Below are 25,175 nucleotides of genomic sequence, written 5' to 3'. Positions count from 1 at the left end.
TGTAGAAAGACTAAACACAGGCGATCAAAGCCTGAATTGGGACTATCTACAGACCAGGAAATTCAGATACGCGTTCTCCTTAAAGTCCCTAGTCAATTTCCTGTTTTATTTCTGCTACTAAATTCCTCAAGAGCCCAGGGCTTTTGTTTATTCTCTTTAGCACAACTCCCAGGGCTATGCAATGAGCTATACAATGCTGGTCAGCTGGTCTCTTTAGAAACTGGAATTATAGGACTATTTCACATTGTGGCCTACCAAGAAGATACGAATTTGGAGACGAGAACAGAAGTTTCAAGGAATTAAAAGGAGAAAAATAAAAGAATGGAGATGTGGAGGTCAAGGGAGTGACTAAAGAGGCTAGGGGTTATTGTGGAGAGAGAAGATTACTTAGTATTCAGAATAAAGGCTCTGTAAAGTTACACTCACAATAAGCCAATCATAAACCCAGAGACTGAAATTGTGGCAGAGTGGACATTGTTAGCAGATCTAGTAGCATCTGACCTGGGGAAGAATGAGTGAGGGTCAGCTGTTCTTCATGTAGAATGCAGTGAGTAGAGGCACTGAGCTCAGAGCAAACTATCTGGGATAGCCTCCAGCTAAAGTAGCAAGCTGTAGTCCTTAAGGTATGTGTGGCACCTAGCGTGCTCACGCTCACCCCAGTCCCCATGTAAGCCTGTAACTCTGCTTTGAAACTCATTTTAGAGCTCCGGCCTTGCCTTCCAGTTTCTCTGTCTTTTAAACCCCTTTCTGGGATTAAGAGCACACCTGCTGTCCCCCTTCTCTGCTCCTGAATATCCTGTGGTGACATCAGTCTGTAGGAGGTACCCCATTTCCTGGGGTGTCGTTATCTTCCATAGAAGACAAATATGATCAATTCTCAACTTAAAACTCACCAACCTAAATGTGTCAATGCATTCTTTTTTTCCTTTTTCTTTAATTATTTTTTTTCTCCAGAAATGCTTGTTAACACATGAGTGAAGAGCTCAGATGCTAAAATTTAGCAGCATGGGTTTGGATCCTGTCTCCTCTACTTGACAATCTGATCCTTGTTGGATCAGGTGAACTAATAATCTTGTTTACTCCCTATGCTAGTTTTTGTTGCTGTTGTTGATGTGGGCTTGTGTATGCCAGCATCACATTGAACTCCCTGCATAGCTGAGGATAACCTTAACCTTCTGGTCCTTCTGCCTCTACTCAATAGAGTTCTGGAATTACAGGTTTACACCATGACACTCAGTTTAAATGGTGCTGGAGACAAAACCTATGACCTCTTGCATTCTAGGTGAATATTCTGCCAACTGACCTCCTGTCCTGGATATGACAGTTTTGTGAGTTAAAAGAGAAATTCTCTAGGTAGTATTTGATATCTGTATTATTATCAGTATTATGATAAGGCAAGGCTGTTTCAGTTTGGGCCTATCTCTTTCTTTTCTTTCTCCAAAGCAGAAATGAGACTATACTTTTCTTTGCTGTTTTGCAGGGAGGTGGTAAGAATCTCTGTTCGTTGGATGATGCGTCTTTGCAAGGAAGAACAGTTAATGTTTGGCTTCTAACATCCTTGATATTCTATCATTCAAAGAACTGTTTTTGTGGAGGAGAGAGAGCTCCCTTTGATTACATCATAGTTGGAAAAGGACAAAAATGTCACTTTTGTTATCACGTGGCTGAAGGGATTGTACTAGAGCTAAACCTAGGTGAAGGCTTCTAGAGATTTATCTCATGCTTAGATTTGTCTGCTTGTCTCACTGAGTTAAGAGGGAAAGGATTTATGGACACAATTATGGGTGGCATGCATGTTTTTTTATTTTTTAAAAATTTATTAATGTCTAAACTGTGAGCAGTTTATTTAGGCGAAGAATAGAAAAAGGGATTTAGGGATAGGCAATGCTATTATACATCATTGATCAGAACAACCAAGTTATTACCAACTATGAAAGTGTGGATAGAATTTCTTTGCTTCAAAGTCCTACTTAAATTCCCAATTAGCCAGGTATGGTGGCACTCGTCTCTAATCCCAGCACTCAGAAGACAGAAGCAGGCAGATTTCTGTGACTTTGAGGATAGCTAGGACTGTCTAGCAAGACCCTGTATCAGGAACAAACAAACAAAGATTCAATCAATTTATCTTAAGATACTGACTACATTCTATGGCAAGACAGCCACTCTGGCAATTGGGGAACAAGCTGGTTCTAGTGGAGACCTGCTTAGAAGGCTCAAGGGATTCTGCTGGTTTTTCTGTCTTAGACTCTTTTCCATTTTCTGTTCCAGGGGTTTTCCCCACTACCTGCTCCCCTTTCTCCCCTTATTTTTGTTTTGTTTTATTTTGTTTATTTTGTTTATTTTTTTTTGAGACAGTGTTTTACTCTGTAATCCAGACTAGCCTTGAAATCATTCTGGTCCTCCTGCCTAACCTTTCCAAGTGCTGGGATTGGGACTTCATAGTGTCCACACTATGCCCATCTCCAGAGTTTCTGCTCTTTGTGGTATAGACAAAGTGTGCACATCTTACCATCCAAGCCTCAAAAGCTGGGTCTTTGAAAGGAAGGACTATTTTCTTTCTTTCCCCATAAAGCCAACAAAACAAAACAAAACAAAACAAAACAAAACAAAACAAAACAAAACAAAACAAAACAAAACCAAACCAAAAAAACCCACCACCACCACTACCACCACCAACAAAATAACCCCAAAAACAAAAACAAAAAAAACCAAAACCCAGGACCCTTTCTTTCTGACCACCTTCTTAACTTTGCCAGGCTTTCTTCACAGAAGGCTCAGACAGACCCTCAAGGTACTCGAATTCAGCAAGAGAAACATCTGCAGGAACTTTAAAAGCAGGTGCAGGAACCAGGCATTTAGTAAGTGAAATACTATGTCAACTCTGCCTTAGCTAGCCAGCTCCTCTGACCTGTTTCTGGGATTCCAGGTCATTCCTGGCTTATTACACTCTACCCCACCTTCCCAGGCAGGATCAAGATACAGGCAGTCACCTGGACCAAGAATTACTGATTGCAGTTTCCCTGGGATTCTTGCCCAACACTTTATCAAATCTTCCCTTTGAGGGAATTCTTCTTGATGACTGGAAAACATTCCCTTCAGGTGCTGTTCACTCCTGAAGAGCAGACTTGCTGTCTCTGAGTTTCACATTCCTCTTACTGTTTTTTACAGCTCTGCCATTTCAGTGGGGCCATCTTCTATCTCTATAATTATACTGGTCTCTTCTTACAGTATTTCTTCATTGCTTCTAGTCAATTTAAAAAAGTCTTTCTTACTCTCCCTCTCCCCCTACCTCCAAGTAGCAGGCACTGGTTTATACTGGGATCACAGGCATATACGAGATGCTAGGCAAGGCATCTAGGCCTTGTGTATGGTAGGCAAACATACTGACACCCTGAAAGCCCCCTCCTCTCTTTCTTTCATTCCTGTGATTAAATCCAGATACCTTTACATGCTGGGCAAACATAGTACCCCTGAGGTACACACCTAGCCCCTTGGCGCTGACTTTCATGGGATTTGAATGAAACTAAAGCTTTGGGGTGTCTCTGATCACCATGCACTCCAGATTTCCAAGAAGAAGGACCCTAATTCTTCTTAGGATCTCTGCCTTTTTCTTTGTCCCAGAATAAAGCTCGCCTCAGAGTAATGGCTCTCCTTACAGTTTTTTTGCTGTCTGCTGTTAGCTGGGCACACACAGTGTTTCCACACCTGTCATTCAGTAGACACTCAATTAGTATTTGTTGTATGAATATGTGACTAATTGTTATTAGTCACCAGACACCAAGGGCAGATCCCTGAAGGTCCAATGCACATGGCTTCTCTCTCAAGTTCTCACTAGGAATACTAGTAAGACACATGTAGGTTTTTACATGTTCAGGGTAGTCGCCATGGGGAGATTGACGGTATTGCGTTCTCCACAGATGTCTATGTCTTCCCAGCTCATCTTTCCTGTGTGCAAAGGTTGCTTTCCCAAGTCATGCTGAAGCTGGACAGCTAAGAACCCTGAGTAAGTTCCCCAGGTACCAGATGGCCGGACAGAAGCTGCCTGGTGCTGGCTGTGATGAATTGGGTTAGTTAATAGAAACCAAATGAGCACAGCCTCGGTATTCTAATAGGATCCCTCCTCTGCGTCCCTGAAAAGGAGCTCACAGATCCCGCATAAAGCTCCTTGTGCAACTTGCTGTGCCTCTGTTCTTCACTGATAGCTAATAACTGGCATGGCGGAGCCGTAAGGCACCACCATCCATGAAACCCCAGACCATCTGCTTTCTGTTGGCTCCGTTGCCCTCACTGTTCCAATTGTATGAGACTTTAATTATTTTTCTTACATGCTACCAAGTTGGTCTCGTTCTTCACCTTCCTGAGGAGGTCACACCACTGGAGTGACGGGAACCTGACCTATAATTAGTAATGGAGTACATGACATTTATAACAGCTCTTTGGAATCCTTCGGGATGAAAAGTGCTTCATAAATGTAAACCATGATTATTTCTTGACAGCTAAATATAAAATTTCCACTAAACACTACTTACCATTGTTGCTTTTAAGGATATTAATTGGGTCTTTCAACTATACAATGCAATTATCAGTCTAATTGAAAATAATTGGTCAAGGCTGGGGGAAGAAAAATAGTTAAAACAAATGGGCCAAGCCAAACGTTAAGAACTCCACTAAGGTAAAAGTTTACTTTAGTTGAAAAAGCCAACCGGCTTGCTTTGTCTTGGTGGGTAAACATTCTGGTGAAGTGTGAGATTCAAGCAAACCTATAATTAATCCTCAAAACAATGGTTGATAAGGGAGAGAAACTTCTAGAATTAGCTTATGCAGCCCAACTGAGGCTTTCCATCAAAAATCTTTTCTCTAGCTATGCAAACACTGTTTTGACACTATTTCCGTGGAATAAATCAAACGCGTCAGCCACCCAGCCCTCTTGTTGCGGGGGAGAGGCGCTTTCAGCGTTAGACAAAACTTTTTGGTTATTGTTGTTGTTGTTGTGAGCTCTTCAGTAACAAAGCTCAGCAGAAAAGAAAGAAGAGAGAGAAGCAGATTGTGGCGAGCTTTACAAATTGGCACAGCCTTATCTGCTGCATTTCATGGTTTTCTGGAATCCTTTCAGAAGAGGCATTCCTTTGTAAGAGACGGTTTAAGCTTTATGTTATTTCAAGCTATATTTGCGAGTTTATGAAAATTGCTTTTCAGTTTCCGGGATGCTGAAAGCATCGATACTGATGTTTACTTCTTGTGAATTTATCTTGCTGCAGTGGGCAGCTGGAGAGTTCAGCTTTTCATTTGCCTTTCCTTCCCTTTTCCTGCCACAGGGGAGGGTCCCCGGATGTAACGGCTCAAAGCTCAAGCTGAGGTTCCTTTTCCACATCAGTAAGAACTCAGGATCAACCCCTCTAGCCAGAGGCAGATTTGTCTTTGGTCAACTTCACTCTCTGAGAGCAGAGGATTCAACTTTCTTTTTGAACTTCCTAGAATGTTCCTCCAAAGCCTCTCCTACTTCTGTTCTTTCTTATACGTTCCTGAGCACAAAAAGCCATGTCACCTGTCTTTAAAAAGAAATCTGAGGTCTGTTGGTGTGGCAACCTTACCGGTGATGACCACAGGAATAACAATAACAAAAACTCCATAGTTTTCAGCTCTGGACACACTGCATGAATGCTGTTATTTGAACACCCACATGAATACTCCAGTTAAAGAATGTAATTAAAACAGTCTAATTAAACAAAACAAAATGTCTCAAGTCCCAGACAATGAGTCATTTATTAAAATAATGTTTGACAGTGCAGAATTCCAGGATCCAGAAAATTTGAAATCCTTGGAGTCTTCATGTATTGGACATTAAATGCAGAATCATGGAACACACACACACACACACACACACAGACACACACACACACACACTTGTCCTTAATGGTAAGTTAATAGCAAAAAAGTTTAGATTTTTTTCCTTTTTATTAAGAGTTACAGTGATATGAAATGGATTGTAAAGGATAAGAGTTCTGTTTACTGAGAAATATATTTTAGATAAATTATATATATATATATATATGGTCTTGCTATATATCCCTGGCTGACCTAGTACTTACTATGTAGCAAATGCTGGCTTACAACTCATGACAGTCCTCCTGTCTCGGCCTCTCTAGAACTAAGATTACAGGTGTGCACCATCATATCAGGTTACATTGAAGTCCTCTGAAAACAGTTGTCAGGGAGTAGAGGGACTTGCTATTTTGCAACTTTGGATGATGGTATTTCTGCTCTGGATGAGTAGGAAAACTTTAGATAAAGGAGGTAACCCTGATGAGATTTAATTCTCCCTAGTCTACGAAATATCATCCTGAATGAGCTATAGCATGCTACAAATGTCAGTTATTATAATAGCCTACCTACCTACCCTTGTATCTGTACATCTATATAAGTATCTATTGTCTGTCTACAGTCTGTCTCTACTATCTGTGTTTCTACAGTTTATCAAGGTGGCATGTTTGGGGCACTGGTACGATAATATCCTGGCCACGGGGTAATTAGTGAAAGGAAATCTGCTTTAGGATGTGCTGGAAGAATAGAATGAGGAGGAGGAGGGCTTGGTGGGTAACTCAGTGGGTTGGAGAACTTGCTTAGCTATCGTCTTATAGGCTCTAGGTTCAATCCCACTTTAAAAAAAAGTAAGTGAATAAATAAAAAAATAGAAAGGCTGGCAATCTGTACCCAAAAGGAAAGGAGAGAAATACGCTCGGTAGAGTGTGTCTTTCCCGCAAGGAGAGAGACTGGTGCACTGGACGTGGTGTATTTTTAAAAGTGAAAAAATATTTGCTACATATGATATTAGGATGGATGTGTGTGTCAATGAGCAAACTTTTTTAATTATGGGAGAAATTAGTTGCTGTTTTAATTACTTAGAAAGCGATTATATTGAAGCACCCCCCCCCACTCCCTTAGGTTGCTGGAGCAATTTAGTAATTTAGTATGTTCAAGAACAGAGAGAGAATGGCTTCTTTAAAAACAAAACTGGGTTTCAGGAAAGCGGGATTCCTGCTCCTTTCTTGCATGACAAACAGCCACTGGAGCTCTGCCGGAACCTCATCTCAAGTGCATGAAAAGTGAATTATAATATTTGGGGATGGCTCTGGGGAAGGCCAGGAGAGATGACCAGTAATAGCTGCAGTTTGTTTTGGCTATTGTTTGAACTTCTAAGCAGGGACATTTGAGACATCTACTGACTTAATTAAAACCCCAGATGCTGGAAAATCTCGTTAGCAATCGTGGAAATACAGAGTGTAAACTACAAAGCATTGCTCCTGTGATTTCTCAAACAAGGGCTGGTAAATCAGCCGTGTAGACACAATTGTATGAGCCAGGAAAGTTATCTCAAACACCTAGCAGTGGAGACTCCCTTTTATAGCTTCCAACAGTTCTTCACGTGTCTTTTGGCTTATCAGGTTTACACTTCCCAGCTCTATTCCATATGACTTAAATATTATTACCCTTAAAAAAAATCCAGTTCTATCTGTGGCCCTAGAGTTGCCTTGGAGGACTTTATTGTAAGATAACAGTTATAAATAGCATAGGTGATTCCGTGAAAAATTCCAATGATGCCTCCTTGGTTGTACGTATCAGAACCACAAGACTTGTATGGAAACCAGTAAACACCCAGTGAGGTTGTCAAATATTTTGGGACTGAGACTTGGGGCCCTGTGAGAGGCGCTGGCTACAATGGAGGTATTTTGGCGATTTGATTTTCACAAGACTGGAAGGTTTAAGATGTGCTAAGGACTAAATACAAGAGGTTTGGCTTTCTAATGTAAACACCATTATCATTTGGGAATCAATTAGCTCCTTGCATGGAGGGAATGAGAGGTCTCTTAGACAACTATTGTGAGTTAGGCTATTTGCTTTAATTAAGAGGAGACAGAGTGGATTATTGTCTCCAGCAAAGGGGGTGGGAAGAGGCAGAAAATTACCCTTTAGCCCCATAAGCAACAAAGCCCACGCAAGAGGAATGGTCTCCAGTCAGGCAGGTCTAAAGCAAATTAACTTCTAATCTGGAAACTCTAAATGAGGATGCTTGCACCCAACAATTAGAACGAAGTGTAAAGCAGGGGCCCTTCCAAGGCTCTTCATACTTCACCCTGTCAGAGAGATAGATCTCTGATGAGCGGTCTATTTATTTGTCAAAGGTCTAGAATTTAAAGTGAAAAAAAAAGTTTCAAGTCAAATCTTCAGTGCAAAAGCATTATTAGCAACATTTTCAGTGTATTAATTCGAACCTTTCACACTAACAATGGAGTGAAATTTTAATTCCTTATTTATTTATTTATTTATTTATTTATTTGTTATTTTAAAACTTTGGTCAGCATTCAATCTACAGTCATCATCTGACTGTAGATTATAATCTTTTCTCTTGTTAGGACTTGCCTATGCTAACCCGTCACTGGGAAGAGTTCAATTACCTTTACGGTACATTCACTAATCCAGCCATTCATAAATAAACAAACACCAAGTGCCAACTAATTGTCGTGGTCCCAGGTTCTGAGAGATGACAGGAAGTGGGATGCAATCTTTTTGTAGGGTGAAGGAGAAGCAAATGAAAGATGCTCTGAGCACAAAGGAGGAGTCTTGTCTTACAGAGTTGGGGCAGATGCCTAGAGATGACCTTGTATTTCTGTTCACCCTACTTCTATTTCTGATGCTGCTACTTCTATCTCCTGAGTTCTGGGATGACAAACACGTCCCACCAAGCCCACTGTATGCTATGCTATGGACTGAATTTGGGTCTTTGCTCATGCTACACAAACACTCAACTGACCGAGATACTACATCTACAGCCCAATAGAATGCCTTCTAAGTTCATTGGAGCTAGTGTGTGTGTGTGTGTGTGTGTGTGTGTGTGTGTGTGTGTGTGTTAGTGGTGATGGGAGATAGATAGAATGGGAGGAATGTTAAGGGATCAGGATAGACCGAGTTAGCATAACATTCCAAATATATATATATGTAATCTCTATCTCTATCTCTGTCTCTGTCTCTGTCTCCTCTCTCTCTCTCTCTCTCTCTCTCTCTCTCTATATATATATATATATATATATATATATATATATATATATATATATATCTTTGCTTTCCAGTGTTTGGGATTGTGCATGTCCATCTCACCATTTAGAATTAATTGAGAGAATGAGAGTAGTCCCCAAGGACTGTGGGAAGGTTCAGGAAGCAACGAGGATAGCATTTCCTTGGTGACTAAAAATGATTCCAAAGTATTTTGGTTTTAAAAAGGAATTAGATGCTTTTTACTGTGACCTATATATTGACATGACAGATGTTTTCCTTGCTATGTATGTCGTTGTGGAGAAATATACATCGCATGAGACTGACCATCTTGACCATCTCTAATATTTCATAATATTGAATATTTTCAAAATTTATAACCATGACCATTGTCTGTCTCCGTAATTTAGCTTATGAAATAGAAACTCTATGCCCATTGGTTGGCACATGTTCCTATAGTCTCAGCTACATGAGACGCTGGGCAAGAGGTTCATAGAGGGCAGGGATTGGAGATTTTACTAGTCAGCCACAGTGACATCTCATGCATGGTGTGGGTAGGAAACAGTTCAATTGGTGCAGTGTGTGCCACACAAGCCTGGGGGCCTGAAATCAGACTCCCCAAACACATAGAAAAGCTGGTTGCAAGTGTATGAGTATATAACTTTAGTACTGGGGGTATGAGACAGGTGGATCCCTGGAGCTCTCTGGTCAGCTAGTTTAGAAAATTGGTGAACCCTGAGTTCAGTTAAGAGCCCCTATTTCAAAAGATAAAATGAAAAATTGTTGTGGAAGATGTTTGATGTTGACCTCTGATTGATCACACACACACACACACACACACACACACACACACACACAAAACACACACACACACACACCACTCATATGTGTACACACTGGCACATGTCAAAACCTTGTTTCTATTATCACTTAATTTTTACCCAGATCTGGTTGTGGTGCACTTTGGAGACTGGGTAAGAAGGACTGTGAGCTCCAGGATAGCCTAGACAATACAATAATACCTTATTTGCAAAAAATAAAAAGAAAGGAAAATAAAATAAAATAAAATCATGGTAAATGCAAATGCCGAGTATAATCTGATTTTTAGTTTTAGTCTCTCGTATCTTGTTTTCCTTTTTGTCAGGGTTTTATATAGCCCAGGCTAGCCCCAAACTTGTCTTCTATGCTGAGGAAGACCATGATCTTGTAGCTGCCACCTCCCAAATGTTACCACTCGGTCTTATGTGGCAGTGGGATTCTAACCCAGGGCTTCGTGAACGCTAGGAGAGCACTCTGTCATCAAAGTCTCATCTCCAGCCCCATGTGCTGTATAGATTCAAACTGCAGTTTTAGGAAAGCTAAGATAACTCCAGCCAATGGAGATACAGAAACGTTTTGTTGCACAGAGTCGTTTCCACCGAGTCAACTGTTTCCGGTGGTCTCCACTGGGACAGATCCATTACAGCACTGGGCGTTCTTGTACCTTCTTTGCTAGCAACTGTAGATAAATAATGGACCCAATCCTGTTTCCTTTCCTTGCTGGCCAGGGATCCTGTGCACCACATGCTTTTCACCTAGTTTATCATGGTCTTGCTCCTTTCAGCACGGTGTATTCTGCAGGGATGTACGGGTGCAGGCAATGTCTGACCGCCCATGTCTTTTGTGCAGCTGTCCCAGTAAAGTACTCTCGACAGCCATAGTCATGCCAATGCACTGGCTCTCAGGGATAGCAGTGCCCCTGGAGCAGTGCCTGCGTGCCTTACCTGGCTCAGTTGATTTCTGGATTGTGCGATGGAAGCCCCACACAGCTTTTGCTACTCTATGTGTCTACTCTATGAAGTTGCAACTCTTCAGAGTGTGCTTTCTGTTTGTTTTCATTTTCTAGTTGTACCAATAGTTCCTTCACTCTCACAGCTAAATCAATTTACTATGCTTTCTAGTTCTATTGCTTCCTGATTATAAATATCGTGAAAGGATTAGGTCAATACTATTTCCTAGAAATCCCCAGATATCATTTTGGCTTGATTCTTTTTATGTGTGTACGTGTGTCCTTGTTTATGTGTGGGCATGGATAGAGAGTATACTTAAGTATGCACATTCTTGTGGAAGCCGGAGGACAACCTTGACTTTTATTTGTGTCATACAATGTCCATTTTTATTTTATTTTTGAAACAGGGTTTCTTACTGGCCTGGAGCTCACTGAGTAGGCTAGGGTGGATGGCTTGCAAATCCAAGCGATCTACTTATCCTGTACCCTATTTGTGCTAGAAATTACAAATGCATGCCTTTATGCCCAGAGGTTTAAAAAATGCATGTACTTGGGATCAAATCAGGTCCTCAAGCTTGAAAGGCAAGCACTTAACCTCAGCCTCACACGTGCCAGGATTGCACGCATAGACCTCCACTCCACTCGGCTCCCAAATACTCTTATTGGCACAGAATGGAAACATCCTGGTAGGGATTAGTCACCTTTTATTCATGTGAGCTACAGGGAGCTCGAAACTAAGGCAGGGATGAATAAATATCAAAAGAGTTTAGGAATTATGGATCATCTGCTCTTGTCTATGTAATATACTACGTCCATTCACTGACCTTACAATTAGAGTGCTGAGCATTATCCATCTCATGCTGGAGCTGAGGAATCTGAGGCGTAGAAAAGGCCCAAGGCCACCCAGTTAGCAAAGGCTGCGTTTCGGGTTGAAATCCAGCTAAGGCTTTTAACCAGCTGCTTCATGTCACATGCAAGATGTGAGCCACTCTGGAATAAACCAGCTTGTGGGGACAATTTCTACATACGATCTTAAAAGAAATTTCACATCTCACAGGTAGGCCTGGTTAATGCTATTTCCATATCCAGTGTTAGCCCGAGAGTAACAATCATATAAATATCAGAGAATCATTAAGAGTGACTGGATTTACCAGCTATTCACTATTCACTTGTGGCAGTACTAATTTTGACCCTTCCTTCCCCTCCCTCCTTCCCTTCCTCCCTCCTTCCTCCTCCTCCTCCTGCTCCTCTTCCTCTTCCTCCTCCTTTTCTTCCTTCCTTCTTTCCTTCCTTCCTTCCTTCCTTCCTTCCTTTCTTTCTTTCTTTCTTTCTTTCTTTCTTTCTTTCTTTCTTTCTTTCTTTCTTTCTTTCCTTCTAACCAAACAAGTCACTCCAGTTATAAAGCTCTAAGTATAGACTCTCTGGACAGTTGTTCTGTGTGAAAGTTTGTTTTACTTATCTCTGAATACTTCAGTCTTCCTTGATGGCCAGTATTTGTACGGTCTGACACACAAGAAACTGGTGCTTAACCCATTATGTAACAACTGGTAAGATTAAATAGAGATGTTACTCACATCTACATGATGAAAATATGTCTTATATGTATCTTTGTAGTTCCATCAATCTGGGAAATAGCAGGTGAAGGATTGATTGTTTAAGGCTATCCTTGGGTATTCATTGGTCTATCATGAGTTTGTGACTATTATGCATTACATGGGACTCTTTAAAAACAAGGTTGCTGTAATATCAAATGGCTACAAAGTTTTCTAAACATTTGGCCCCAATTAATGGCTTGCCTTGGTGCCCATTGGTGACAAAGAATTCACAAACAGGTCACACTTTGAGAGATCCTCTTTAATTCTAGTACATGGTCCTTTGGCAATTGTCTTGAGAGAGTGATAGAGGCCCTGCAATCACATGCTTTTTACCAGAAGTGGGAACTCTGCGATACTTACAAAGTGTCAGAGTCCAGTAACTGGACATAGCCTGCTGCAAGATACTCCTCACCTCAAATCTACTTCCAGCTCTTTGTTGCTTCCAAGACACGGAGTTGAGCTTCCATTTTCTCGTAGACAAACAGGAGAGCAAAAATTATTCTAGTCATATCCTAGAAGAATCAATCATCCTTTGCAAAGTTAATCACAGCCTTCCTCCAGGGTCTCGCAGCTCTCTGGAAAGATTTTACTATGCTGTTGCTGCACTACTAAAATACAGATTTTTCTAAAAGGGCAGACTGCCTCTCCTTCTTAGAAATGCAAACCCAAGTCCTGTGAGACTTCCTCTTTACCTTTTTTTATATGAAGGGACTGTAGACTAGCAATGTGGTCAGAGCATCGCTCTCCCTCTCCTCCCGTGTGTGTGTGTGTGTGTGTGTGTGTGTGTGTGTGTGTGCATTCATGTAGAAGCCAGATGAAGTTGTTGGGTGGCCCAGTCCATCACTTTCCACCTTATTCCTTTGAGACAGGCTCTCTCATTGGACCCTGAGCTAACCTGGTGGCCAGTGATTCCCAGAGAACTTCCTGTCTCTATCCCACATAGCACTGAGGTTACAGACCACCACACCAGGCCCTGAGAGGAACACTGTTCAGGTAGCCTTACACATAGTCTATCATAATACAGGGCTCATTTATCATTCAAGAGATAGAGAGGAAATGCCAGCATTCGATTCCTAAGCGATGCACCAAGGGCTGGGTGGCTTCCATCTTGGACTGCATGCTCTGGGTAAAGGTATCATGGTGCTTCTCAGTATTCTTTCTACAGATGTCAGTATGGCGGTATACACATATCCTGCTCGCACACAACCAGCACCAGATGTGCTGTGGAGGCCACTCTGAGAGTGGATGCTCCTTAACCTCAGATATCTACAATAGCTTGAGGCAGCTTTGTGAAGGAATCAGAACGAGAACTGCCCACCTCACTTCAGCTGTGCCTGGATTCCCAATTGGGACATTATTGGAAGACTAATAAATATTTACAATAATCATGGCTGTTTTGAGTATGTAACTTTGGAGGCATTCGATTAAGCATCTGTAGATAACTAAACAAAGGTTCCATGCACTTAATGCTGTTGCTTAGTCTCACACAAACAGTAGGTTCTGCAGTCCTTTCTGGCTTTAGTAACTTGCTGTGCTTTTATTTTGACGTGGTTTCAATCCACCTGTGTCTTGGAAGGGGGTCCTTTTCTGTATTCAAACCCATTTCTCAAAAATCACACTGAGAGCGCAGCGATACTCTGAATATCTTAAAGATCTGGCGAAAGTTTTAGGGATTTTTACCTTTTAATCTTTCTCCAGACAAAGGTTAAACTAGTCTTTAGCCTTTTCAAAGCTGTTAGTGACTTGCCCGGGCTACTGATCGCTTTAATTTCACTCAACACATCATTCAGACTCCAGTGAAGCAGTGCGAGTCTGAAGCAAGAAACTACCCTAGCATTGACAAAGGCCATTCAAAGTGATGGGAAAGGCTGCTCTCAGCTGACAGGCAAGCATCTGCTCATGCCTCCTCAATGCCTCTCCTTCAGACTCCCACGGTAGTCCCTTGTCCAGCTCTCCTGCTGTCCTCATCGGAAAATCCACAGTCACTACCTTTCCCAGCCTCGAATCTGCCTCTGGAGACCTAGGGAAGCCACCAGGAACCATTGTTCATTTGGCAAATGTGCCGCCTTTGGGGGTGTGGAAGCTTGCGGGCGTCATTGGCTTTGGGACTCCACGAACAGGGGAAGCCCTGGGTATTGTGACTAGTGCCAAAGGTTAGCGGCTGTCCCTCCCCAGGGAGGCTTAGCGCTGGAATCATTTCTGTTTGCAACCCTATGTGTAACCCTGGCATGCAATCAACAGAGAAAATATTCATTATTGCCTGACTGTCTGCTGAAGACAATTTCAATTATTCTGGCATTTCAATGGATGAAGAAGCCCTTTAGGCTGGCCCGGGAGATTAGCCTTAAAGGCTCTGTAAATTAGCGAAGTTACAATCGGTATATTATCTGGCAGGCAGCTGCGGAGACGCCACAGCAGGCAAAGAGACAAATTACTATATTCCGCTTGTGGTTTTGATATATCAATTTACAAGTTTAACATACGCATTTGTGAAAGAATGATTTTTTTTTCCCCTCTGCCTTTCTTAAATCACTTTTAACTGCCTGCACTCGAAGTTTCGGAGCCTGTAACTTGAATGGTTGGTTTGCCTTGCTGACGTTTTTGTTTTAAAGCCCAATTTCAGCCAGGAAAAAATATTGCTGGGGACAGAGCTCTGGAATTAATCTTTCCTAAAGTTATTCAAATAATATAATATATGGCAGTTAATCAGAAAATTCCATTTGCAGAAATGTGAACAATGTCTCCTATGAAGGCTTTTCCTGTAATGGGATCTTTTTCATGTCTTTTTTTCTTTTCTATTCTAGATTAATTTTATAGTGATTTTGTATCTATATTCTTAAAACACATTTCACCAAATGTGTCTGATGTTGATAATAAATATGAAAATTAAAACAATCAACATAATAGCATATATCAATACTTTATAAGGAGTTGCATAATGAGATCTATCAATAATTTTTTTTATGATTCAAGTTTTTTTCCTGAATATTACTGATATCTTGGTGCTCAAGATTGTGTATGTGTATATATATATATATATGTATATATATATATATATATACATATATATATATAAATGTTTGTGTGTGTGTCTTAATTTTATTTATTTATTTATTTATTTATTTATTTATTTATTTATTTATTTATTCATTCTTCAAATAGGAGATTGAACCCCATGGCAGGCAGGCCTATCTATATCCACAGCCTCAACAGCAGACTTTTCCAACTTTAAGCAATACTTTTAATGATGATTAATATTTATATCTGTGCATGAAATAAAGTTCACACTTTCTGAATGAATTTATTTTTACTCTTCAGATTTTAAGAAAAATAGTTGCTCTTTCCATTGCTATGAAATATATCCTTTGTTCTGTGTTAGATGGCTTTAATGAAGCTTTGGTTTTGTAATTGGATGTGTGCTCTGGGAAATGGCTCAAAAGGCTTCAATAGATATTATTATACAGATATTTTTAAGGAAGTCTTGTAAAAAGCACATGGCTTTATTCTCAAATATCCAAGATGCTTTTTTCCTGCTTGTCTATGAAATTCAAAACAAATAAATAAACCTCTAGGGGCACTGGTTTGCTCTGGAAAAAAAATCTTGCTTTGTTTTTTTAAAAAAATGGATGGTCTGGTTTTGAATCTGTCCTTATTCACTCAGTGTACTTAAACAATTTTTAGAATTTAAACTTAAAAAAAAGATACTAGAAGCTGTGCATACAGGTCAATGGTAGACTGCTTGCTTTGAGTGTACATACAAGGCCCTGTTTCCAATCTCCAGCACCATTCAAAATGATACCGGTTATCTGCTTGAAGGTCAAAGGATCTGTTTAAGTACACTGTGTCTGCATAGCCTTGGCTGGGGCTCCAGCTCTGAACTGTTCAGTTTACATGGCGTCTACTACAGCTCCTTTGTAGACAGTGACCAAATGGTACTTATCTACAAATAACATGAATTTCAGTTTTTCTTCCTTTCTTGTTTACAGAACTGGATGACCCATGAGGGACAGTTTCTTGTCCTTTATAATGCCCTAAAAGGGCCATTTCTCCCGATTCCCAGAGTTTGACTGTGAGCCTTACTGTGCACCTTGTGCTGGTGTTTTCTCACGGGAACCACTGGGCTAGTTCAGGCAAGCATCTGTAGTTCTTAAATGGACAGTTTCAGACTGAGGAATTTAAGAGACAACCAAACAGAGTTTTAATGCCTATAAGATAATAATGAAAGACATTTATGAAAAAGAAAAAAAAATCCTAGTTTGTTTGAAAGCCGAACCCCACACTCTGCATCAGGACTGCAGATGGATGGCAAGCTCACTAATCCTGGTTTACTTTCTGACCTGGGTTTGTCTCCCTGGTCCAGTGAGATCTTGAGGGCCCCCTCTGATCTGGTTAATGTTCAGAACCAATGTTTGAGTTTTAGACTAATTACGGGCCCACCACTGACATTTTCTCTATAATGTGAAGACTGCTGCCAGCCATAACTCAGTGAGATTTAACATAAAAGCAAGATAAAACAATTAAAGTGGAAGAATATTTGATTAAGTGGATCTCTGATTTATAGTGAGGTAAATTGAAATTGAAAGGACAGTGAACTTTTTATGACAATCATATATTATGTTCATCATCAGAGACGCCCGGATCCTTTTGTACTTAAAAAAAAAAGAAAAAAAGAAAAAGAAAAAACAGAGGAAAATAAAAAGAAAGAAAGAAAAGAAATAAACCAGGTTAAGGAGAGTCAGCCTGGCAGGCATCATTTTCATCTTCTCGTGAATTATAGTTTCTTTTCATGGTCAAAGTTTAAATAAATCACGTTTGAGAAAAGACATCACAAAACACATAACCACGGTTTGCGTAGGCAGCAAAGTGGGACAAGCACACCGGGCTCTGCAGAGTGCTTCTGCCTTGCCCTTACAGCATGGCATACAGCTCAGACATCACACATTTGGCATTTGGAAAACTTGTGACCCTGCAAGCATGCCTTAAGAGGTATTGAACCTGTGGCTGAGGGTGCCTTGGGAATTTGTGTCAGACTCTGAGGATTGTGTGACAGCTCTGTCCCTCGTGCTGAGACTGTTTCTGAAGCTGCTTTTGTGTGTGCTTGCAGCAGGCTCCTGACATTCTCTTCTCCAAGAACCCAGCACTTGCTTTTGTGTAAAGCAAAACAGCTTCTGCAGCAGTGGGGTAGCCCAGTATAACCCTAACATAGAGGGGCAGGGCCAGCAGAAGTCAGAAAGGAACGATTTGGGAAATTCTAAGAGCTATAGAAAGAGAACATGGAGGGGGAGAGCTAGTTCAGTTGGAGAGCTAGTTCAGTTGGTAAAGTTCTTGCCTTTTATGTATCAGGACATGAGTTCGAATTCTAGATGTGGAGGCAAGTTTTTAATTTCAACGCTGGGGAGGCAGAAACCGGCAGGTCCTAAGTCTCCCGGTCTCCACGACCACTCCAGTCTGTTACTTGGTAAACTCCATGTCAATGAAAGATATTGTTTCTTAAACAAACAAGCAAAAGTGTGTGGGACAAGCAATGATATCTGAGAAGCAACACTTGAAGTTGTCCTCTGGCCTTCACATATACATGTACATAATGAACACATACATATAAATATAAACATAAATATACACATATATACATACCTATACACTCATGAACATATTACATACACATACATACATACATACATACATACATACACAAAAGTAAAGAGAACATTAAAATAGGAAATGATATTTTACAAATTTTATTTTCCTCCTGGGTGCAGGTGTGAAGGAGGTTTGGCTTCAATACAGGACAACCATCAAAAGTACAGATTGACTATGTAGGCCCCTCCTGTTCACCCCATTTCCCTATGGGTACTTTAACACAAAGCTTTAAGAAACAGAAAATCACAAGGAGTCTCTGACTATGCCTAGAATAAGTGTGACTCACCTGATTCTTCAACGAGAGCCTTGAGCCTTTGATGGAAGAACTAATTTGCATTCGTTATTTTTTACCCAAATGTTAATTTATTTGCTATGCTCAGTTCTTTCTTCCTTCCTTTTGTATATGAAGGAGCCACCCAAACAATTAACAACTCAACAACTTTAAGTTGAGCTCTGACTCTGACATCTTCAACCAGGTGTGTGGTCCAAGGCCAGTCGTAAATTTCTCTCTGTTTTCTGGCTTTCTGTGTTGAAAAGGTGGCTTTGAACAGGGGGATGGGATGGCCATTGAGGTCTTCAAAGTCTTCTATGATTGTTGTTTCAAGGAAAAGAAACTTGGCACTGCTGTCAGTTGCCTCCATTGCAGAAGTTAGACGTCTAGTCTAACAATACTGGTTCCCTGGATGCTGATGGGCAATTAGTCTAAGTTAGGGAAGGTATTTTCCACTTTTCAAAGGAAGCGGTTGTTGGAATTCCTGTAACCAAGGCCTACTGAAGTATACAATGGAGATGTTGTCATTGTGACTGTCATTCGAGTGAGCAAGACATTGGCTCGAGTTTTGTTGGTGTACCTTTCCTTGCCAAGTCTTCACCATGGTATTGAGGGTGGCTCCTGCCACCTGCTCATCCTTTTGGTGCCCTGACATTTTGTCTCTTTGATACCTTGGCTCAGGATACTTGTCTCAAAGGCATCCTAAGGCAGTGATTGGATGATGAGAAATGACAAAGAGTGTGGAAAGAAGCTGGGGTCTCTGCAGAGCTGAGAGGAGAGTGGATCCAATGGAGAAAGACAGTTGGTATCAACATCTGTGCTTACCTGACATTCACTGTGTAGCCCAGGCTGGCCTTGAACTCAAACTAACTTTCACACCTCAGCTTCCCAGTGTTGGAATTACAGGCATGCAAGTATGTTCAGCTGAAATTGCCTTTTCCAAAACGAATTTTCCTCAATACTATTGTATCTCAAATATTTTTTCGGCACTCAATAACATCCTCAATGACCCCTAAGGAAATGCATCATGTGGTTATGAGGAGACATCTGCTCAAAGCGTTCAAGATCAGCTAGTCTATCAATCTCCTGCTACCACATTTTTTTTTTTCTGTGTAGTTTTCAGAGGTATCACTAGAGACATCATGCCCGCAGGTTCTTCAAGGAATGATGGGCTTGGGACCAGTCTTCGTACTTCCCTGAGAAGGTAAAATTGGGTGCTGAAGCTATAGTGAAGGGGAAGTGAGATCATGGGCAGGAGACTTTCCATATTGTAAGCTATAATGTGCAACTGGAGTGAAGCTCTTTTTCAAACAGGCAAGTTCTCAAAATTGCTCTCCCCCATGGGGTTATCTGAAGAAGTGTCCTGACAAAGAAAAGAGAGAGAGAGAGAGAGAGAGAGAGAGAGAGAGAGAGAGAGAGAGAGAGTCAGTCTAGAGAACAAGAAGATAGATTTCCCACAGAAGTGGCAGAGTCCTTCTGCATATTGGCAGTGAAAGAACACCTCCTATCAGCTGGGGACTGGTTGAGAGAGGAACCATCAGAACTGAACAGGAAGACTGCATGCTTGAGGGGAATGTCCAGAAAAATGAAACCTGTAAGTTGTCAGACTAACTGGGAGATGTGAGAGAAATTTGGGGAGTCTCTGGGACTGCCTAGAATCAAAGCAATGATGATTCCATAGAACAGTCAGACATTGTTAGCTCTAGAACACCCCCCCCCCCAAATGTTAAGGGAAATAAAGTAAAAGGGGAGAATAAAAAGACAGTAAATCATGTGTCTGGACATTGAAAAAATTTTACTTAAATAAAGACTCTAAAACAAATTCTAACTTTTAATCAAAATTATAATGTGACTTCATTGATAGGCCAGGCTGGGAAATAGAATGGTCATGGAGAAAAAGACTTTTCAGAGCAGGAAGACAAGACAGTGACTAGAGGAGAAAAACAAAGGAGCAACTACTCACTGATTACCCATGGAAGAGCAACTGCGTATTGATTACTCCGGGGGCCCCCCCCCCCGAAGGTAAATACTGCCCGGAACAGTAGAAGAACTGAAACAGTTGATGTGTCTGGCACCAGGGAGATTACAGCTGTTGTGAGGATGGGACACAGCCTGCTGTTTGCTCTACTGGGTTTTACAATCTTCTCTAGTTTCATGTCTCTCCCACCCCAGGAGAGCCTGAGTTTACCTCTCCAGGTTCATCTCCTATCACAGTCCCTTTTTCCTCTATGCTTTGTCTCACACAGTGGCCCAGACTGAGATCTTTGATGTGGTCTCCTCTAAGCCTGAAACCATCCATCCCCTTTTCTCTCTCATTGAATTCTTACTCAGTCCCCAGATGACTACCACATCCCCAGGGAACCACCGTCCACCTTCCTTAGCTGAACCGTTCTGTGTAGGTTTCTATAACAGTACTTCTCTCTGCTATGTCTTGTCACTGTTGTTCTCAACTCATTTACATTGGTGGTGTTGCATGGCAGGAGAAATATTTATGTTTTCAGAACAGACTGGCATGCCACCATTCTTTCTCTTTGCCTCTCTGAGTCTCTGGCTGCTACAAATGTCTTGGGGAGTGTGCATACTCATGCTAGCACATGGTCATGGATACACACACATCCTCCCACTCTGAAGCTTGAGGCTCCAGCAGTTCTATTGCAGGGTAATGAGTCAGCATGCTATCCTCTCAGGCTTTCTTGTCCAAATCAGTTTTCTTCAAAGGTTCACAAGTAGAAATACGACAAGGCATGTGGAAGTTCAGGGTGGGTGGGGATGTGGCACTGAAGTGACCATGGAGACTCGGTAGCAAACACATCCATAGAAGCTTGGTATATGCCTGAATATGTAATCACATAGTTCAGATTTCTGTGATAATAAGCCACATGATACCTACGGTAGTTGTCCTGAAAGACTGGCCAGCGGACTACCTCATGTCTCCTTATGTCTTGCTGCTTCATAGAATCAATCTGCTACTTTTGATGTCTGACTATGGTGGTAAAATAATCACACACACACACACACACACACACACACACACACACGGGCCATTCCACTGGAGCAGCTGTGGAAGTAGTAAGTTACGTCCTCTTAGAAAGGTGCTTCTGGTGATTCTTGTAGACGAGGCGGGTGAGGAGGAAGTGTTAATGAGTGTGATGTGCAGGATACAGAAACAGAATGATCTTATCCCTATTGAGAGGGGTGGATTATAGCTTTCTTGAAGTTATAGGTAAAAACTGAAGCATCAATGGCCTAGGGGGTTCAGTATAAATGGAAACAGAACAAGAGACTATATTAACCTCTTCCTTCTGCTGTCCAAATGGCAAAAACTTCGAGACTTCTGCCTCAGAAGGATTTTAAGATCAGATTCATTTTTTTCTGATGAAGAAAGGGGCTTCCTCTCTGCAGCTCCACTGCTATTTAGGAGGGGAACTACTCATCAAAGTACGTGTCAATCAGGCTGCCAAGGAAATGCTCTTATGCCCCCAGCAAGTCTACAAAGTTCCTTTGAGCACACTGAAGTTTCGGACGTTTCTTTTTGGATCTTTCTATAATTATAGTGGTATTGATAAATATATTCTCAATGGATATTATCATTTATTTTTTCTGGTGCTGTGATAAAACACTCTAGCCAAATCAACTTTGGGAAGAAAGAGTTTATTTATTTCAGCTTACCTATTTGAGTGTATCAGTGAGAGAATTCAGAGAAAGAATCTAGATGTAGGATCCACAGAGTAACACTGCTTCCTGGCTTGCTCTCTGGTTTGCTCATGGGCTCATGCTTGAGCAGCTTTCTTATACAGCCTATGACCCTTTTGTAGGAATGATGCTGCCCACAGTGGGCTGAGCCCTTGGAAACCAATTAATAATCAAGAAAAGTCTTCATAGACATGCCCACAGACCAACTTGATGAACACAAATATTCAATGGCGGCTGTCTTATTTTAGGTGATTTTAGTCTGTGTTGATAATGAATGCTAACTAGGACAAGTGATAATAACAAACATGGCCAGGAGAGATGGCTCAGCTCATAAATTGCTTGCTATGCAAGCACAAGGACCTGACTTAAGATCTCTCTCCATCTTTCTGCCTCTACCTCATGAGCTTTGAGATTACAGTTGTGAGCCCCCATACATAGTTTATGCATTCTGGAGACCTTATGTACGAGTGAGACCTTGTCTCAATCAATCAATCAATCAACCAGGAAGGAAGAAAGAAACTAAAACAAAAGCAATTTTAATAAGGTCTCTGGCAGCAGCCCCTCCAGCAATTTGGCATCACCTCTGTCCCTGCCCCATGACTTTTGCTTCCTATTCAGCCTTGTTTGGCTGCTTTTACCCTTGGTCTCTTGCTTCCCAACTTCTGTGCCCTGGGTTCCTTCTTCTTTCAGCTTGGGTTACATAAGATCATGTCTCAAAACAATAACATGGATAACAACAAAAACAAAATAAAGAATTTTATGTGAATTTAGAACATTAACTATAGTAATTAGATAAATAAGAATAAGCCAACTCACACTGCATTATACGATATTAGCATACATAGTTTTACATAGGCACACATTATTTTTACATTTATTTTTTAACCATTATTTGTCCCTTGATCTTATTAAAATACACATGCCTTCACTATTTTAAGAAAAAAAAAGGACTTAGATATTAATGTTTCATCTACTTAGTGTCAGTGGCAGAGATAGGAATTGATGATTTTAAACCTTCTCTGAATTCCCCAAATCGAAATGCTCAACTTTGGCCATGTCTATGGCCGTCCAGGCACAGGTCTGTGTTCCACCCTCCCTTCTAGCTTGGTGTGGCTGTGTGTCTAAGATGTAGCTGATGACCCTTGGCAGGAAGTCTTAGCTTCTCTTTCCCCTTCTCATTCTTTTGGGCTGGAATGTTGAGTTAAAGGCTGGTGATTGGCAGTCATTTTAGACCATTTGACAACATTTTAAAGACATGGCAGAGGAGTTAGATAGGAGATTGAAAGCCATATATTAGTTTTGGTCAGCTCACATCCCAACACATTTATATGTGAGAGAAAAATCAATTTGTGTCTTGTTAAAACTACCAGTGGGTCGGGGGAGATGGATCTGTGGGTAAAACTGCTTACAGAACAGACCTGACAACTTGAGTTTGGATTCTCGGAATTCACATAAAAGCGGGATGCGGTAGCGCTGGGCTGTGATCCCAGCATTCCTATTGGGGGAGGGGAGGTGGAGACCACAGAACAAGGTGGAAGTTAAGGATAACTATCAAAAGTACACACCAGATCATGCACACACAACATAGAGCACACACACAATTTAAAAATTCAAATGACTGCTATTTATTTAATAATACATCTATACTCTAATGAGGCCAAACTGATGCAATATTCAATGTGACTTTAGAATCAGTGATCGATGTAGAATCACAAAGAGGTCACAAACTATTTTATAGACGGGAAAATTGAGACCCTCTAAACTCCTGAGGATCCAGAATTTTATTTTCTGAGATTCCAACCAAATTATTTAGAGGTTTTATATGTTAACAAACCCCAACTGTGTCATCAAGTGAACAACAACAAAATAAAGTAATGACATTTCAGGATGAGCAGAAAACAAAAATAATTAAATCAATGCAGGAAGTATTATTTTTTAGATTTTATTTTTATTATGTGTACATATGTGTGTGGACATGAGTGAAAGTGCTGAGAGATCAGAGGATGACATGGAATCTCCCAATACTGGAGCCATCTGCCATGCTCGTTAGGAACCACAGGTCTTTCCTCTGCAACAGGAATACGTGTTGTTAACTGCTGTCCCATCTCTCCAGCCCATGTGCTCTTGTTTGCCATCATTTTGTTTCCCAAAAGAAATACCAGTTAAAGGAAACTGAAATGGTCTCTTCCTTGAGTTTGGGGAGGAAATTTTGTTATTTGCAGAGTGTCTATTTATGTAGCTCAGACTAGTCTCAAAGCCACTATCTTCTACCCTAACATCCAGGAGCTGGGATTTTAGATGTGTACCATCCAACCTTGCATTTCAGTAATATCCTTGTCATGTGATCTATGGTATTAGCATCACAGCAAGTGTCACAGAAAGCCTCTATATTTAATTAAATAGCAAATAGTCAGGTAGTGATGATAATGTTTGTGTGTCCTAACCAAATTCCAACAGTTATTTCTAGTGTTCTTATATGGACTCTGAGGCACAGCAATTCTGCTCACCAAATGTCAAATCCTAAAAACACACCACACGTTGGTGGTGGTGAGGAGCCTCTAACTGTGTCACTTGCTAGGGAAGAATGTTTGTATTGCACCCATGGAATCCCTGTAATTGTGTGATGCTGAGACGAAGAAAGTGGATCTTGTGCAATGCACGTAATAATAATACCCTGTGGTATTGGGCAAGACTGGGGAATCTCACAAGCTCCACCTGTAAGGCAGAGCCAGGGGCAAGGAGCACTGCAGAAAAGATTCAGGGAGCACAAATAATCCAAAGGGTGGGCCTGTGCATCTCCCTCAAGTACCGGAAGTCCAAGTAAACATTTCACTTCTTTCCGGGTATGGTGGTGACTGGAATGGTCTCTCTTGTTTTGCATATGGACTTACTCACTAGTCTGCTAACTCTGTTGTCCAGATCTGTTTTCAGAATTCTCAAGAAATCTGGGACTCTGAGTTGATGTTCTGACAAGAGCAATCAAATACTTCCCCTGAATGGCCTATTAGACCCTGCATAGCACACGCACGTATGCGTGTACGTGTGTGTGTGTGTGTGTGTTTATATAACACATACACTCTGAAATGTGGACGAATAGAATCTTTAGTTTCTAGTCTCTCTCTCTCTCTCTCTCTCTCTCTCTCTCTCTCTCTCTCTCTCT

The sequence above is a fragment of the Grammomys surdaster genome, unplaced genomic scaffold (genome assembly GCF_004785775.1).
Source record: "Grammomys surdaster isolate TR1022 unplaced genomic scaffold, NIH_TR_1.0 146, whole genome shotgun sequence".
NCBI classification, from domain to species: Eukaryota; Metazoa; Chordata; class Mammalia; order Rodentia; family Muridae; genus Grammomys; species Grammomys surdaster.
The sequence above is the reverse complement of the archived record's forward strand: the minus strand, read 5'-3'. Positions refer to the sequence as shown.